Source organism: Callithrix jacchus, chromosome 8 (assembly GCF_049354715.1).
Source record: "Callithrix jacchus isolate 240 chromosome 8, calJac240_pri, whole genome shotgun sequence".
In the NCBI taxonomy this organism is placed as follows: Eukaryota; Metazoa; Chordata; class Mammalia; order Primates; family Cebidae; genus Callithrix; species Callithrix jacchus.
The window spans coordinates 88,715,039-88,733,725 of NC_133509.1; the positions used below are offsets into that span (position 1 = coordinate 88,715,039).

An 18,687-nucleotide genomic window follows, 5' to 3' on the forward strand; every position below is an offset into this window, starting at 1 on the left:
AAAAAAAGATAAAGATTACTCCTCTGTGTTTACTTAAAGTCTCCATCACAATGGGCTCAAGTCCTTGGTTTTCCATTAATTTACTGGATGATCTTGGAAAAATCACTTTATTGCTCCAGACTTTAGTTACCACAACAACAACAAAAAAATAAGAGCATTTAATCAGAACTAAGAAGATCAGATAGATATCACCAGTTCTATGATTCTTTCTGCCCATACTTCTTGCAAATACCACTAATTGGTCATAGAAGTCCTTCCCACTAAGCCCAGACCCAGCCTCAGAGTTATCCTTGAGAAAGCATTCTAGACAGCCAGTCTTGACCAAAGGCTCAGGACCAGCAAACAACTTGAACCATGTTTGACATCCTAGGACTAGATGCTAAAGTGCCTTCTAGTTCTAAAATTCTACATGATTCTGGTTAGATAGAGAGGTCAAAAGATGAAGTAAAAATCCTGTAGGTTACTATAGCTAATTGGAAACAGTCAGTAAAAGTTTCCTTAATGTCAAAGTGATAACTGGTGAATAAATGAAGTTTTAGGAAAAAAAATCTGTGTGATCATTTCTTCTTTCAACTAATATTAGGAATACTAGAAGTTGTAACTAGGGGTTGAGAAGAGTTAGAGGAAAATATAAAAGATGTAGCTCATAGGATTTTTCACTTTCTACTCAATAATATAGGGAGAAAATGACAAAACCAGGAATCTGTAGTGAGGGTCTTCAACCACAGAAAATACCATAGATCCAAGGGAGTACATAGGCTGGAGGGCCACAGAATCTATAGTGAAAACCTAAAGTGATTTCAACCTCAGGATTAAACAATGATTATATCATAAATTTTTCTAATCACATAAATGATCATATATAATGTTCATTTAATTATTTGCAAAAAGAAAAAAGTAAACCTTCAAAAAATAATTAATTGGAAGAAAGAATCACTAAAACGTCATATTATTTGATAAAATTAATTTGTCTAAATATGGGGAGAAAAAATCCTGGAAAATGCAAATTAGATTTAAAAATTTCCATATAAATGAAACTGGTTTAACAATAACATCAATGAGCACAGCGGATCAAACAACAAACAAGAAAAATAAAAGTTCCCAACAATTCTTGCACTGCTGAGAGAAAAGTGCTGGCTCCATATATTCCCTCCCTTTCCTGCCTAACTTCCTCAAGCTCCTCAAAGAGGGACCTACTCGTATCACAGGCATCATGGAGTCTCACTTTGCGGGTGAAGGAGTCAACAAATACCTCTCCCTCTGCCCCTTCTGTCTCCTCAGACAGGTCTGACATAACTGGTAGATGCTTGAGGAGGAAGCAACTGTTGGGGAGAGACTCTTGGACATCCTTGCTGTTCTCTCTTCTTTTAGAGGAAACAGCTGGAGGTCCTTGTATGTGGGGAGCTCATTTGCCTTTGTAAAATCAAATGGAATTGGGAATTCAGTAGTTGCCTTTTTGAGGCTAACTCAAGTCAGGACTTTAAAAGAATGACTAGAACAGTCCAAGCTGTGTTTCCCAGCTAAGACTTCAAGGGATCTGCCTGTGACAGGGAGTTGGGGCAGTAGCTCTCTTCGGGAATAAAGAGTATGCTAGAATACACAAAGTGCCCAGAGGATCCCCAAAGGTGAAACCCTAGGGAGTCCCATCTCTGCATCAGGTTACTGGATCAAAAGGAAACTCCCCCTCCCCCAACAAAAATTACACAAGCCCCTACAGCTGGAATTCAGGAGAAGAAAGAAGAAAGAGAAATTCTTTGTACACTTTTCACGTGGTCCCAATTCATTTGTATGCCTTGTTAAGGATTAAGATGATTCCTGCTCATGCTTGCTGACGTACATCCAAGATTATCCTGCTAAATCTCCAGAAATGCCAACTGGGAAACAAATGACGATTGTTCTCTTAAAAGATCTTTGTTTGACTGTGTGACTGTAATGGCCCGTTGGGCTCCTTCAAGTGCCAGCCTGAAGACAACAATGTAAAAGGGAAGAAAGAAAACCTTTGCAGAGCAGCAGTCAAGGGCCACTGCAAATCCAGCTCCACAAACCCAGTGGCTGGCCTTTTGGCCAAGTGCTGAAGCAGAATGCCAGAACCAAGTGCAAGACAGACAGGCACCCACTCATGGAGCCACAGTTAGTGTAAGGCTTCAGCACAGAACTGGGCAGAAGTTTCAGCAGTTGGAGCCAACTGTGCCCAGAGCTGGATTCAAGGCCGCTGAAGGAATCAGAACTCTTGGCACAGGAAACTGGAGGTAGCCTTGCCAGCAGGTCCTGGAGAAGACCCGTGGTTCACACATGCACATCCAGCAGTGCATAAGGCCAAGGTCTGACTGTCTACAACGACTCAGCACCATCCAAGTTCCCTCTTCCATCCTGTTCCTGTACAAGCTTTCCCTTGCAAGGCTGCCCTGAGAGCTCATTTCACTCCATTTCCTCTGAGAAAAATTTCTCAGAACTTCCTGGAGAGAGGAGACAAGGGAAAAAAGGAAAGCTTTACCGGACAGTGCAATTTCTGCTGTCTAGCATTTGCACCTCCTGAGCCTTGCTTTAGGGGTGGTTCCACTTCAGCTCTAGAGAGGGTCCTGCCTCCCCTTCTAAGCTGTCATAGGAGGCCCTATCTGCCTCCAGAGCAACGTCCACACACAAGAGAGGGACACTCAGAGACCTACCCTTGCTGTCTTCCCATCTCTCATTGCTGTGATCAATGGAGGACGCCTTAGCATCATGCTTAGGGTTCCCAGTAGCCAAGGATAGGGCCTTCTACTTGAGGAAACTCCAGTAGGTCCATCCACTGGGAAAGGATCAGCCATTAGAAAACACACTGAAGTATTTGTTAAATGAAATGTATTTTCAGATATTTGGGCTCTCGAATTCTGTTTTACCAGGTTTTTCTTAACCCTCTTATTTTGTAATGGAATAGCTAAGATAACAAGGCAAGGGGAAAATATACTCTTCATTTTAACTACTGTTTATCCATTAAATCCTGTTTTACAGCATTTGTTTTCATTATTGTACAAAGTCAACTGACAGGACCACAAAGTTGGGAGCAAGAGCCAAAAGAAGATTTAAGGTCTTATTTTAAATGCACAACCTCTCTCTCAGAGATGGCCCAAGGATCTGAAGAGAGACAAGTGCCACAGGTCCACTGCAGTCCTAGGGTAGCATAAGACAAAGGTCTTGGGAAAATATGGAGCTAGGAAAAGTGTTTTTAATCCATATTCCAAGGACTAGGTCCTGAAGGAATCTGTTTTCCAAGAGCCCTCAAGGATCCTGCTAGCATTAGCTTGGTGAAGCTCAGTTATAAGGGGAAGTCATCTTGATGAAGGTCCAAAACAGGAAGGTAGAGGGTTCAGACCCCAGAGTTGGGCTCCAGAATTCAACTCCTTCCAGCTGTGAAATTGAGGGATAATACTAAACTCCTATAAGTTTCTTTTATTTTTTTTTTCATTATACCTTATACTACCTTCTTCATCTATAAAACAATATGTACATTTACCCTTTTGGCTACATAGCATTTTCCCAAGCAGAAAAGAGGAGCCTGAGAATGTGGGGAGAAGAAAACTAGAAGACAGGCCCACAGTATTGTGAAAGAATGCCTGGCATGGGCCTTAAGAAAAAGAAATTCTGATTCCAAAATTAAAAAGAAAAATGTCAACTCCCTGACATCTATGGAGACCCAAACAATTGTCCTTAATGAGAAAGCATAAGGTAGTAAATTGCTCAGGTAGTAAATGAAATCTTTCCAGAAAGTTCTTCATGAACATGCCTAAATCTCAATCTTTAGAAGGTAAATATTTGCCCTGTGCTTATGTCTCCTTTAACTGGACTCTTCACAGATGGGCTGCAGAACAGGACATGTGTCTGTACCTTCAGGGATGGGAGCAGCACTTTGCTTCCTGCACCATCTGGTTCACTGTTTCTAGCTCTAGCGTAGACCCCCACTACAACCGAGTAATCAGAAAAAGTCAGAAGAACACCTCAGGGAAAAGAATCTAGGACTCAGATTTAACTTCCTCTAAGGAGGATCAAACACTGAAGACTGTTCCTTTTCAAGTTTTATTAATCCTGGTTCATAATTTCCACCACATCATTAGTCATTTCCTATTTCTGAAGGGCTGGCAGCAATTGCCGAGGCATCAGGCAGTAAATGGCAAGACAACTGTGCCACCTGTGTGCCGCATTGACAGTTACCCACAACCACATCTGGGTGAGAGGCTAAGGTGTTTTTTCTAAAAGGCGAGCCATTTAGAAGTGCAGCCCAGTTTTTGATCTCTTGCTAAATACTTTTATCCACATCATCTCCCCATTTGGGCCTGGAAGTCATCATGTGACCTACGGTACTTTGAAAAGAAAGCAGCAACAGTAACAGCAAATCTGCCATAACCCTGGAGCAGGATGAGCTCTCAAACCCCTCCTTAAAAAAAAAGGATGGGAGTCTCCTTCTCACTGAGAAAACTCCAAGAGCTGAAATTTAAAGAATGGAAAGTGACAAGAATGATATCCCTTTTTAAAAACAGACAAATAAAATATAACTTAAAAAGCACCTGAAAACTGCCTAATAAGACTAATTCCATGAGGGCTTCACCCAGCTCATAAAGGCATATAAGGCTTCCACATGCCATAGGGCATGATACCTTGATTTCCTAAGGTCAGAGAGTCTCCCATGTGACAGAGAGGGTCTTTTAGTTCTGGGAACGAAAGGGAGGGCTACAAACTGGAAAAGGTACATAGCAGTTCTGTTGGCCAAGCCCCTGACTGGTGACTGCCTCTGACCCATCTCAAGAGCTATGGCTGGTCCCAGAAACCTCTGAGCTGCATTTCCTCTGTGGGCAACTTCCTATAACAAGGACTTTAAGAGAAACACAAATAAAGCTCATTTGGGGACATTTTAATTTTTAAATAGTGAAACCCTAATACCTAGCCCTTAAATAGCATTTCCATCTGGATAATCCCAAGCACCCTGCCAACAGTTGGGTAATCACATCCCCACCTAGCAAAGAGGGAAATTCCCAGACTTATTACATCTCTCATGAAGGAATGAAAATTGAAGATAGCAAGTTAAGGGGATAGATAGCTTTTTCTCTATTACCATTCAAAACACAGAAATTTTCTTCAAGAACTATAAGTTTGAGTGCCATGCTAGGTATTAAAACACAGCCAGGACAAGTATTCCCCCCAAGATAGCCCCCAACCATATCCAATCCTTCTAGCAATGGTAGTACCATAAAAGTCCCTCCAGCAATTCCACAGGGTGGAACCATAGGAACGGGGGTGGAAAAGTTGAAGAAATTAAATCTCTTGTTCTTTTTTTCTTATACTGATCCTTGCTGTTACCTATCAGTCTCAAGGTAAAAAAAGCATCAAAACACTCATCCCAATACATTTTAATAAGCCTGTTCTGTACATCTGACCTCTTTTGATCTTTCAGATGCTTCTTGGGAAAGACTAAACATTCAAGTTATAATACCGAATTGGAATTTTTCTTTTTGACTACATATGCACACATACACACATACATGCAAACACTTTCCCGGCCTTTGACCTTATTTTAAATTCTCCATTCCTACTCTGGTTTCCCCCCTCTGGATTTAGGTAGTAGTCAACAGTCCATTTATTAATTACTTGTCAAAGTATCAGGAAGGAGTAACTAACATTTCTTATTTTGCCAATTAACAATATTGCTCATCTTAGAGTGTTATCCCTGGTTTTTTCATGAGGATAGTAAAAGGTTCATACAATAGGGCTTAGGCTTATATAATAGCCCAGTTGTCAGGATGGGCCCTTAATTTCCTTTCTACAATTTAACTCATTAAATTCTCATTAGCTCTGTAATTTCCCTGTTCATATTCCCTCCAGCAAACCAGATATTGATAGCCAACCCTCCTATTTTAATTTGAATCTGCCTCACTGATATACCTTCTGAGGACTGAGGATTCTAGCTCTCTCAGTGAGCTTAACCATCATGAAGCCAGCACAAGAAAAGGAACTATCTCACAGTTCCTGATATGCTTGGTGTTTAGTCACAAGACCTTTAAATAACCCTGCCAAAGTCACTAGGGCCTTTCGTTCTCTGATTCCGAACCTTTTCCAAAGCCCCCCCTACTCTCGCTGCAATTGCCACGGTAGCTGAAACCAGTGCTGATTTTTATCTGCATGGCAACTTCATGCTCCCTCAGGATCCAAACTAATCAAGTGGCCTTCAAAAATGCCACCACCATTGCTTAAAAAGGCTGTCTAAACTCTGTAAGCTCAAGATAGAAAACGATCCCTTATCATGTCGGAAGTACTACTTGTGGTTATCTAAAGCAATGGTAATCATATCATACACTTTATCTGTGAGTGGCTTTTTCCTTCCAGGGGTAGGAATAGAAACTTCTCCTTCATAATGAGCACTATTGAAACTTCAGCAGGCAGACCTCTAGCTTTGGCGATACGCCATGCCCTAACGTAAGCATGTAACCATCTCAAAAAATGCAGCATGGCAGAAAACAGGTACAAGTATTTTCTGAAAATGTTTTTTGTAAAGGTCTTATTTTATAATAGGGATTGTTTGTGTTAGAGCCTTGGGGCATATATGGTTAACAAGAACTTGCAGTACTGGTGCCAGCTTACTTAATCCCACAGGGTTTGTGTAGGAGTTTAGGGAATGGGGCCCAAGAAACAATACACGCTTTTTCCTTCGCAAGTATGGCTACATCTACATCATGAGAGAAAAGTACTCTGCTATTTCATCTCTCATGGTTCCTTTTGACAGATACTGTGGCTATCACTGCACCACATCAAAACATATGCTGTATCAGATTCTCAGCACTTGAGAAGTTTTTAAAATAAAATCATCAAACGGCATTACATGTTGGAACTGACAATTCAACTGCAGTCTCTTTGTGACTCCCCAGTCATGCAAACACCACAGCATTAGGTGCACACAAGCCAGAGACATTATAGGTCCAGCCCTCTGATGAAGGAACCACCACTGTCTACAAGAACACATTTTCAGGAGAGAAGTAAAATGACGGTTCCTTCTGTGAGAGGGAGACATTTATACCTCTGCTTGTTAGATTGGAAACCTGGAGCACAGTGCCAGGTACCCTGTGAGTCTGGCAAATATTGACCCAGAGTGACTAAGGACGATAGATTCTGATTTTCCTCACATATTCCCCTGGAGACCTGTCCCGTTTGTTCCTCCTCAGTCCTGCAGACTTGTCTATCACTGCATTTTGTTCCTGGTCCCAGATGGTTATGCAATTCTTACACAAGATGCAAGGAATAAAATGAGTCCATTTGCCTATAGATACAGTTTTATTACAGTGAATTAATGTCACTAAGAGAGAAACATGATTCTAATGCCTACCACAGTTGTGGTCCTTTTTGTATCTCTGTCATTGGGCTAGTGTCTTTGCCTTCCTGAATTGTAAATATATTATAGAGCAATATTACATATAATGCAAAGATAATCCAAACTACTTGCTCTGCTTAGAAATGAACTGTGAGGATCAAATCTGTACAAACATGGGTCAAGCAAAAGCATACCGACTCTAATGAAACCTAGAAAGTGTTTTTGGAATATTTTTGCTACAGATACTTTTCTATTAGATTTTTATTCAATAGAAAGTAGTGTTGATCTTATTTAGGTGTTAATTATTAAATTATGTCAAGTTTGGATACCAGGTCACTGAGACATATAAAAAGTAGTTATTGAAAGCTAATCATAATAAGCTACTGTCAACCTCCACTGAATAAAGAAGCAAAACATTTTAAATCCATTGGAAAGTTATATAAAATGAAGACCTTCTTAACAATGAAGATTGCTAAACACGAGTCTCTACAACAAATGTCCTAAATTACTATTTCCAGGAAGCTCTAAAATTGGGTTCCCTTAAGTGGTTTAAAAATGTGGTCAGAGGCATGAGGAACTGTTTCTAGATTGCTTATTGAAGTCCCTTCAAATAATATGGGTCTTCAATCAACATATATACTTGCACATGGGTGCCTGTTTCAGAATTCACAGTCAGAAGCAAACCCTGGAAAATGGACTTGATAGCTCAAAGTTGCACATTCACAAACAAAATGTATGAACTTTTCTCTATATGATGAGATGGCTGCAATCACCACTCTAAGCAGAAACGTGGTATAAGAAAGGCTGTTGAGACAAATTAATACCAATAAGATCTCTGATGTATAGAGAAACAGAAAAGGCAAAGGGGCTCTGGAAAATAAAAGTTATTTGTTCCTAAATCCTGCTTCTTTACTTGGAGCTATTTCTTAAGAAAGAAGCTGCTTCCTTCCCTAACCATATAAAATGATCCCTGAAGTTATTTATAGTGTTCATGGCCTGGAGGCATCACTTGGTTCCCCCACCACAAGCCCAACCATGTGTTACTATATTAAAAAATGTGAAAAAGTAATTATGGGGTATGGGAGCCAGTGTCTGCAGACACAACCTGCCAAAGAGGAAGTGACAGGAAACTTATGCTCCTTGTTGTTGCTCAAGTACTGCCCAGGCTCCAGACTCAGAAGAAGGGAATCTGTTCCAAGAAACAGGAGAGGAGCCTACCCTGATGAATCAGAAATATCCCTGTTTCTGAATATATAGTGACTTGGTTTCCATCCCAGGTCCACCTCAGTTGGTCAAACTTTCCAGTCACGTGGAGAGACCACTCATAGCATCCTCCCTGAGCAACTCAGCCAGATGCCTGCCTCAGCTCCTACCAGACTGGGCAGGCTGCAACATTTAAGGTTCTGAACTTGGGCAAGAGTCTGAGGTCACTATAACTGGACCCTAAGACTCTGACTTGCCACTCTCAGATCCCAATTCCTGCCACCTTGTCCTACATCTAGCTTTGTTGTTCCTCTTCCCACTTCCACCTCAGTTCCTTGCCCTCAGGTAGGATGTGATAATCAATCCATTACTGATTTCTAGAACAGTCCTCCACATATTCACAGTCTTCTCAGCTTTCCTCTGGAACAATGGACTCCACCCACATGTGGACACAATTGTTTTGTACCCCTGGAGGCAGAGAGGAAAAGTAGTTCAAACATCTGCCCCCAGAGAGCATAAATTTGTCAGGGAGAAAAGTCTACATTTCTACAGAAAGGCCAGTGTTCCCAAGAGGCCTTAGCTTAGGAAATGTTTATTGACAGGAATTATATTTCCTTCTCAGGACCTGCCTCTGCCTCTGGTCTAGGCTACAAAAGAAGTTTTCTTCTGACGGCTCAGGAAAAAAGAAACAAACACCAACCCTCACAAGAGAACTGTGGTAGTATGGACAATTTCTTCCATCTCAGAAGTAAATAATAATTGGAAGTAAATAATCATTGCCATCTCTGAATTCAATTTGATTACCTAGATAAATCACTACATGAGCTTCCAAAGCAGCAAAAATTTACCCCAAAAAGTATGTTCTAAAAGTTGATTTACAGAAGTCTCTTTCAAATGAATTATTAAAGAAAAGAGAATCATAGACGACAAAGAATGCAAAAGCTAATGAAGGTCAGGAAAATGTCCTTACTATTTCTTTAATATAACAAATCAAATTAACCTGTTTCCTTACTGAGTAATATTCTCTAAGCATGAAATGTGATTTTTTATATTTTATATACACCAGGCTTGAGTTCCTGTTTTACATGCTGTGGTTTTAGAATATGTGTAAACGTTTATTCTAAAATTACCTAAAAATATTCTGTTCAGGTTTGTTTTTCAACTCAGGGCAGTAGCATATAAGTAGAATTTAAGCAGATATCAATTGTATCACTGGAAAGGCTTTAAAAATCTGAGAAATATTCTTACAAGGCAAATCCATGGCAGCCTTCCACATTCAGAGACTGGTTTATAGCTTTCTAAGATGCCCTGTTAACCTCCCAAAGATCTGTAGACTAGCTTATATTATCTCATTATCCCAGTTCTTCCTTCCCCCTTTCATCTTTGCCTCCTATAGCCCAGTTTCTTCATCACTGTAGTATACACAGTGCCACCTGCTGGTTGTACAAAGTATTTTCGTGGCTCCAAGGTCTCCTTCCGGGATTTGTTTAATTAGTCTACCAATGACTGGTAGAAAAGCTACAGCCATAGTGGACAAATCCATGAAATGACCACACTGTCAATTCATGAAGGGTTAACACCACCCAACATACGCGGAGGCAAAGGTTTGGCTACTTTAAAGGCAAGTTAAAATAAAAGAAGTTAAACCTAACACATGCAAATTTGCCTCAGGCAGGTTGGCAATAGGGTTCTGTGTGAGAATACCAAAAAATGATTACAAAGACTAAATGCCTCAGAAAGTTTCCAAAATTCTTTATTTCCTCATACCTGTCAATCCTAGACTTCCACTTTTTTTTCTTTTCTTGACAAGTATTTTCAACTTTCCAAAGGTATGAAATTTGCCGTCGCCAATTGGTTAGACAGGAAAAAAGCGTTAATTCAATCCCTTGACTTTGATTCATAGCAGCTCCTTCTTCACCAAAAGTTACAGTCTCCTTTTCCCTGAGCCTGAAGTCTGTGGACCAGCACAAAAACGATAGGCACCAGAGCATCTACAGGCATGTGGAAATGCAGTGCCCCTCTTCCCATACTTAACCTTTCAGATGGTTCAACTATTTTCCATGTGTCAACAATCTGCCATTTGCATCTTAGGTCTCATCGAGGCAAAAGATAAGAGAGAATAAGCTTTAGAACTCACAACTAGCCAGGCGCGGCAGCCCATTCCTGTAATCCCAGCACTTTGGGAGGCTGAGGTGAGCTGATCACTTGATGTCAGGAACTTGAGATCAGCCTGGCCAATATGGTGAAACCCTGTCTCTGCTGAAAAATACAAAAATTAGCCAGGTGTCAGTGCATGACAGTAATCCCAGCTGCTTGGGAGGCTGAGGCAGGAGAATCACTCGAACCTGGGAAGTAGAGGTTACAGTGAGCTGAGATGATACCACTGCACTCTAGTCTGGGTGACAGAGCAAGAATCTGTCTAAAAAAAAGATAAAGAAAAAAGAACCCACAACGAATGAGTATGAAGTTGTTCCTGTAACCTTCATCAAGATGTGATACAGTAAGGTACAGGGAAAACGCTTTGGCCTTCAGGCGCTTGACAAGGGTTAATTAACTTTTTTTTAACAATCCCCTGGAGTGTAGACTGACAACGGGTCGTTATCCCTCTTTAGCAGGTAGGCAAAGTAAGATCCACAAAGTTTACCATTTCAACATCAGTTCTATTCAGAATATCATCAATTCACTGATATTCTGAAGCAACATTGGAAAAAAGGTGCTGCAAGAAGGTTTTCAATAAATAATCTTAATGCAGAAAATACACCCAAGTCCGGAGGCACAAATACACTGGAAGAGTAATGACCCCACTGATATTTGGTAGTGATTTTATCAGAACAGATGATTTTAGAAATATGGATTCTCTACCTATATGTCTACAAGATTTAGATTGTAACTAATAGTTTTTAAGAAATTTATTGTGTTTATTGGTTTAGCATTTAGTTAAGGGGGGATGTTGGGATTCCTTTTTCTCTTCACTAACTCCCAATTAAAGGCTAAACATAGAACTGCAGATAGAGGACGGAGATCACAAATGTCCACCTTTAGCTCTATCTGGCACATGCTCCCATTTTACTTGTCTTTGCATTTGTGTTCCCCTTTCTAAAAGTATAAACTATACTCTGACATTTTCCTGCCTTCTGCCAAATTCGGGAACTCTCATGTTTTCTTTGGTCTATAAACATCAAAATATTTTCTGTCAAGCTGGTAAAGCTCCAATCTGCCCTTCACCACTGCAATTAAAGTGATTTTCCATCTGAATATAATCCTGACATGGAGAGGAATTATAAGAGTTCTATATAAGTCTATTTTGATAGATTAGTTCCTTCACTGAGCATATTTTTGTACTCATCACAAGCATTTATACTTCCTCGCAACATCCAGATTTTTCTAAGAATTGTGAATCAAACTAACAGCAGTGGTTACTACTAAAAGGGAAAGTTGAATTTTGGGTTCCCCTTTTAAAAGAAGCAATAACCTAGAAAGCAAAAAAAAAAGAAAAACCACACACAAAGAAATATTTTATTTCTTTTCACACAGACATAATGAAATAAGCTAAAATCATGGTAGAGCCAAATAAAGTCAAATCATACATACAACCTATAGGAGACGATGCAGCAGAGAATACTGTTATAAAGCATTATTCTTATGTCTTCATGGCTTCCAGAAAATACTCAATGCTCCAATATTTGTCCACTTAATACAGGATTCACTTCTCAGCTGAGGAAGACCTTAGTAACAGTACACTTAGCACTCAGCAGTTATTTGACCTATTTTACTAATAATGTGTTTGGGAAGGAGGTTAATTAACAGTGTATGGCTATATCCTTAAGCTTAATTTTTCCAACAGCCCTGCTCATAAAAGGAAAAATTTAGTATGTATTGAAGGAAGCAAGCAATTAAGTTGCACAAATAGTGAGCTCATTGAACTGCAGCTGACTTCTATCATGTCAAAGAACAACTAAACACAGAAGCAATAAAAAGATTGTTGCCACGACCACCACTGAGAACCGACTGGCAATAAAGATGAATAACTTCCTACTTGAAGATTACTGATTAAAGCTTTTTAGAAACCAAATGTTACACATAGGCATAAATGGAGCAAAATATTTTAATGCATGTTTGGCAGGTTCAGAAACACTTTATAGTCAATTTTAAATGAAGGTTTATACAACAGCAGTAAACTCCACTTAAAACAGCCTTTCCAATTGCTGCTCCTGCAAGAAAGCTGCAGTGTTCCTCAGGAAGGCTTGAGTCATAACTGTGGAATAAAAGTCCTATACCTAACAGTAAGGGGAGGGTCGATGGGGAGTGGAATTCCACAGGACCGAGTCCTCTGAAATCAAACCCAAGAGCAGAGCCAGAGAAGCCCATTCAGATGGCTGTGACCCTTGAAGGCAAGTAAACAGACTCCCTATAGCAATAACCAGGAAATCTCTCTTTCCCTGGCAGCCCTCTGCTCCTCTTCCCACCTCTCAAAGCTCCCAAAGGTCAAGTTTTAGCCCAACCTGCCCTTCAAGAAAGTGCACTCACATCTAGGAGTTCAACACAGGTTGGCATCAGAATTGGCTCCCAGGACTATCAGTGTCGGTCAGGTGGGATGGGCATGATTTGACAAGGAAAATATGTCTGATGGAGGATTTGTCTCTCAACTTACAATTGTCTATGGAAGTGTGTGGAGAATGGAGAAAAGCAGTTTCTTTGAGGGCTGGACCCTACCACTTAACCTGCTGCCTTTGGAGAGGATACTGCAGAGGGTTGTTTTTTTTTTTAAGTCAAAAAAAGGAGGACTTTTGCCTTTCAAGGTTGCTTATAATCTAACATGAAATAAATAAGTTGTCTTTTGCACTGCATTGCCCTCAAACTCACTACTTTGAAGAATTAAAACCAGCCTATTGCAAATAAACTAGTTGGCCATCCCATATCTATCCTTCCCCTCCTGCTATCTCCATCTTAGACTGTCTCTAAAATGGGAGGGGGCTGAAAACATGCTTTTCCTCTGACCATTTCCCCCTCAATTTGGACTTTAAGGGATCAGAGTCCAGCAATGAGATGATGATACGTTTTTTCCCACTCCTGGGCTCCAAACCCTTTCCTCCCTCACTCAGATATGTCTGCAGTGAGCTCCGAAGGGGCTTGTTTCTTTCTGCACCACACGGGACTCATCAATGTGCTGGGTATTCTGTAGTTGTTTAATATATGCCTTTTAGCTACTATCAGTGGGCAATGCTTACCATATTTCTGCCTCTTTTGAAGATGTGTTTTCTCTTCATCATTGCTGTTGCAAACATCAAAGGAACTGGAACTGGAGAAATGATTTTGTGCCATAACATGAAGGGAAAAAGATGAAGAAGCAAATGTAGTGTTCTCAATTTGCTCGGGTGGGAAAAGGGATGCAAAATGGGCTGAATAAATTGTTAATGCTCAGTCAGATAAAGCACATGGTGCCTTAAATTTACAGTCTAATTGGATCGATCTACCCATGGCACACTGTTTTCCAGAGATTCAGAGCTGAATTTGTGGACTGGGATTTGTAGTCAATGTGGGGAATTCTAACTGCAAACAAATTCATACTGCAAACATCGGAATGGCTTTATCAGATGAGGAGTAGATATTTGGAATTTTAGTAACACTTCTCACCACCTTTCAAGAGGACTTGTCATTGAATATATGGTGTGCAAATCTGGTAAGGAAAAAAAGAAGTCTGAATATCTTTACAAATTAAATTTTATTTGCAGGAGGAAACCACAGTGGCACAATTCCTTCCTTCCATTGAGGTTTCTCTGCCTAGAAGTTGTACAGGGGCTTTCAACTCCAGGCTCTCCATTGTGACATGCTAACACTATACACTAAAAGTCTGGCGATAGAATGAATTGTACAGCACAGGAATGGGGGTGGAAGAAGAAAGTAACAACAGTTCAGAGATGGAAACTGTCTGCTCTCTGGAAACCCCTCCAGCCTTAGATTCACTATTCAAACTCCAAAGGCCAAGACTCTTCAGTTCCCCTGTGTAAGAGAACAAGAAAAATGCCTAGGAAAGCCCACGGTTTCCTTCCTCATGAAGGAGAGGAAGCAGCAGCGGTAGCAGACGCCCATGTACAGCCATTACTTCCTCGGGGGCTGGTGTCCATTTCCACCCACTGGGATGGGGTCTGGCAGCTTCACAACCAGCAGGAGATACACGATCCAAGAATCCACTTTGGCTCCAATTTACCTTGACAAAGGCCAGTTCTGTCTAACTCTGAGAATCCTATAAGCATTAGTGAGGATTTCTAATTGTCTCATCCTCAGGAGCATGGCCAGAGAAAGGGGAGTTAGGTCAAAGAGTCTACCTTGAGTAGGGCTCAAGATCTTCCTCACAGACACATTGAGATCATAGTAAACAGGAATGTATTCAGAAGTAGTAGAGAGCAGATATAACTTTTCTTCCCCTCTTTTGAGGAATCAGAAAGTGTCAGGATCCTACATTTAAAGCAAAATAGGCTATAATTCTAATAATGGAATCCAAAAAGAATGGCTGTAACAATCTAGTTCAAAAGAAGAAAGAAATGATATGTATAATCACAGTGTATTACAAACATCACACATACTCATTGTTTTCTCTTTCAAACCTGCTTCCTCTCAGTTCATGGTTTCTTCATTTACTAATGGCATGAACTGCAAACTTCAGAGTCATCTGTGAATACCTCTGATTCCCACCACATCCAGCTCTAGACTCAGAATGTCTCTCACTTCTGCTTTTATTATCACCGTCCTACATCACTTCACCTATACCTGGATTATTATAATAGCCTGCCGATGGATCCCTGTCTCCACTTGCTTTCTCTCTACCCCAAGTGATCTTCAACACCCCGAATAGTTACCTTTCTAAAGTCCAGTTATAATCATGGTGTGCCTTCTCACTCCACACACTTTTACTAGCTTTCTGTTTTCTTTTATTAATCAAGTCCAAATTTCTTAGCATAATGTTCAATGTCCCTCAGGAACTGAAAATATTCTATTTTTTCCAACTCACCTGCCATTTTCTCCTTATACACACCTCACACACAGCTAATGCTCAAGTTGAAACAGACCTCTCTCCTTTCCTTGACTCTATTATGGGATTTCACACTTCTGCAACTTAGCATGTTTTCTCCCACTTCATCTATTCAAAATCTCGTTTCTCCTTTAAGGACTAATTTCAGATGTCACCAAGTCTAGCAACCTTACCGGATTCCTAGGCAAAATAAATTCCTCTCTCCTCAGGGCACATATGATACTTTCTTACCCCTTTTTACAGTGTTTATCCCAATTTGACTTATATTCATTACGGCAAAATTTTCCATTTCCTTCTAAAGGACAGAGACAGTAGTTAATCCCTCCAAAAATGATCCTGAGTACCCAGCAGGGTGTCTTAAACAGCACAGGAATTTCATAAACATTTATTATATTAAACTAACCAGTACAGAAATTAGGAATTTTCACTAAAAGTTGACTGTGGATAAAAGACCAAGCTGAGAATCATAATCAAGGACAACTTGCAGGGAAGGAAAGAATTGGAATAAATGCTGTCCAAACAGAGGCCCATGAATAAATCTTCTATAAAATAATACAGATGGCCTGATCCATTACTTATCAACATTTCTGTATTGTCACATACTTGTGAATGGGGTTGACTGTGATTGAGAACTGCCACCCTAACTAAATGGAGAAACCACCTCTTTTTCAGCAATAGGAAGTTAAATGCTGTATTTGAAAGAACTCAATCAGGGATTGACAAAGAAACAACACAATAAAAAGCTGCGCATACAAAATATAAAAGTTATATATATCACATAGTTATATGAATACATATTTGTGTGTGTGTGTATATATATATATATATATATTTTTTTTTTTTTTTGAGATGGGGTCTTGCTCCGTCACCTAGGCTGGAGTGCACTGGTGCAATGATAGTTCATTGCAGCCTCCAACACCTGGGTTCAGGCAATCCTCCGAACTCAGCCTCTCAAGTGTCTGGGACTACAGGTGTGCGCTGCCATGTCTACCTAAATTTTTTTTATTTTTTGTAGAGACAAGGTCTCATTATGTTGTCCAGGCTAATCTCAAATTCCTGGCCTCAAGTGATCCTCCCACCTCAGTCTCCCAAAGAGCTGGGATTACAAGCATAAACCATCACACTTGGCCAGATATTATGATATATCTGAGATACTATTTTATTTAAACATGTCTACAAACAAAGATATAATGAGATCTTAATAAAATAAATATTTACTTCACTTTTTTGCCCTAATTCCAAAGGGGGGAGGAAAAAAGCCAAAACCCAAACCACCTCTTTAGCCTTATTAGCATTAAATAATCAAATTTCACTAGCCTGAATAATATAACAAGACCCTGTGTCTACAAATAATTGTTTTAAAATAGCAGGGCATGGTGGCACTGGTCTGTGGTCCCAGTTACTTGGGAGGCTGAGGTGGGAGAATCTTCTGAGCCCAGGAGGTCAAGGCTGCACTGAGCCATGGTCATAGCACCATACTCCAGCCTGGGTGACAGGGTGAGATCCTGTCTCAAAACAGCAACTCCCTGTTACCCAGAAATCCAAGACAGACTCATTACAGCTCTCCTCATTCTTACCTGAAATAAAAATAAAAAATGAACTCGAACTTCCAGAAGAAAATCATAATTTTTCTACATCTCCTATGAGTCTTGCCTCTCCCCTAAAACTTTTCTGAGTCAACTCTTCCTGAGATGAATCACATTAAGAAATGAATCTCTTAATTGTACCATATAAGCTAAACAGTAAGCCATGACCTCATCACCCTAGATGTAATAAAAGGGCAGAAACACTTTGGCATTTCAACAGCATCTTAATTCCTGCACTGCTCTGGTTTATTATAAAGCAGGCCTGTGTGCAAGAAGGCATTTTTTAAAATGCTTTTATCTTCTTTTTTGCGTGTTAGCAGATCTCATGGCCTCTTCTCTTCGCAGATAGAAGCCTAAAATATGCAAACACTAGGCAGGCAGACCAATGCATTTATTTGAGAAATTTTAAAACCCAGTCACGAAAATGACACATGGATTCAAGATGAGCTAGAAGCAGAAGGACCTTAAACTACACAATTAACTCCCTACAAGCTCAAGCCAGAATCAAACAAAAAACAGAAATAACAAAACCTGGAGCTGAACAAATATCTGAATGCCACAGCCAGACTAAATAAGAAACTGGTGTAACTGGGCTTGAAAAGAAACAGGGTAGAAGCACAATGCTACATCCCTTGGGTAGCATATCATTTTCTGAGCCTTGATTTACCATGACATCCTTTGTGTGATGATTACTGGTAACATTCTCATTTTGCTAGAAATTGCACTAGTAAGTCCAATCTATATGTGGATAGGGATGCTAATGTGAGAAACAGATTAAATATTCAAGGCCATAATAATAATAATAGTATATGAATAGTGCATCCCATAAGAGCACAAATCTTTATCAAATCTGTATCCGGTATTGATGAATAAGTGTCCCTAACATAATGGTCCAATGAATTCTTTGAATACTTTTCTGAAAAAGTCATGCTCTCTGTATGGAAAAGAAGGTAATTGTGTTACTTCTATGAATAATGCTAAATATAGATATTTAAACAAGAGTTAACACTTTAGCCTGCTAAAATCACAACATGCATTTAACTTGTTAGGAAGATGGAAATTGCCTCCAACATATCAGAGAGGCAGCCATGAGCAAAATCAACAATATTAGCTAATTCTATAGGCTCAAAAACTGACCCAGAGTGAATATTCTTCCTTTGCATCAATTTCTAGCCACATAGGTCTATTCATTCCTAGCGGTTTTAGACAGTGCTATTGCTTGAAAACAGCTGTGAGCATGCTATTTTGCATTCCACTTTTTCTCATGTTCAAAGTCTCAATTAATGGGCCCTTCTGTCCTCAGTGTCCCAGTTAGAACTCCACCTTCAGACTAGGTTCACAGGAGAGTATGGCAAAATGGAAAACTTACCTGGAAGCATACAGACCTGGGTTCATAATTCACCCATACTATATTCCATAAAGCTGCATGGATCCGAAAATCGCAGTTTCACCACCTGTGAAAAGGGAATAACCATTTTTAATAGCAATCTGAGACTCAGTAACAAGGAAGCAGTGATTTAGAAATGGAGCTAATT

At 39.9% G+C, this 18,687-nt stretch overlaps 1 pseudogene across 8 annotated transcripts in view; it reads right to left on the reverse strand.

Moving 5' to 3' along the window:
• LOC118144943 (keratin, type II cytoskeletal 8 pseudogene) overlaps positions 1 to 18,687 on the reverse strand; it is a 376,247-nt pseudogene that overhangs the window by 147,553 nt on the left and 210,007 nt on the right. For 5 of the 8 annotated variants that reach the window (XR_013521227.1, XR_013521229.1, XR_013521226.1 and 2 more), the window contains one exon: positions 963 to 18,606. The product of XR_013521227.1 is annotated as a keratin, type II cytoskeletal 8 pseudogene, transcript variant X7 (transcript). Of the gene's footprint in view, positions 1 to 962; positions 18,607 to 18,687 lie in introns of those variants that run through there. The other 3 variants (XR_013521223.1, XR_013521224.1, XR_013521222.1) reach the window with 3 other exon arrangements.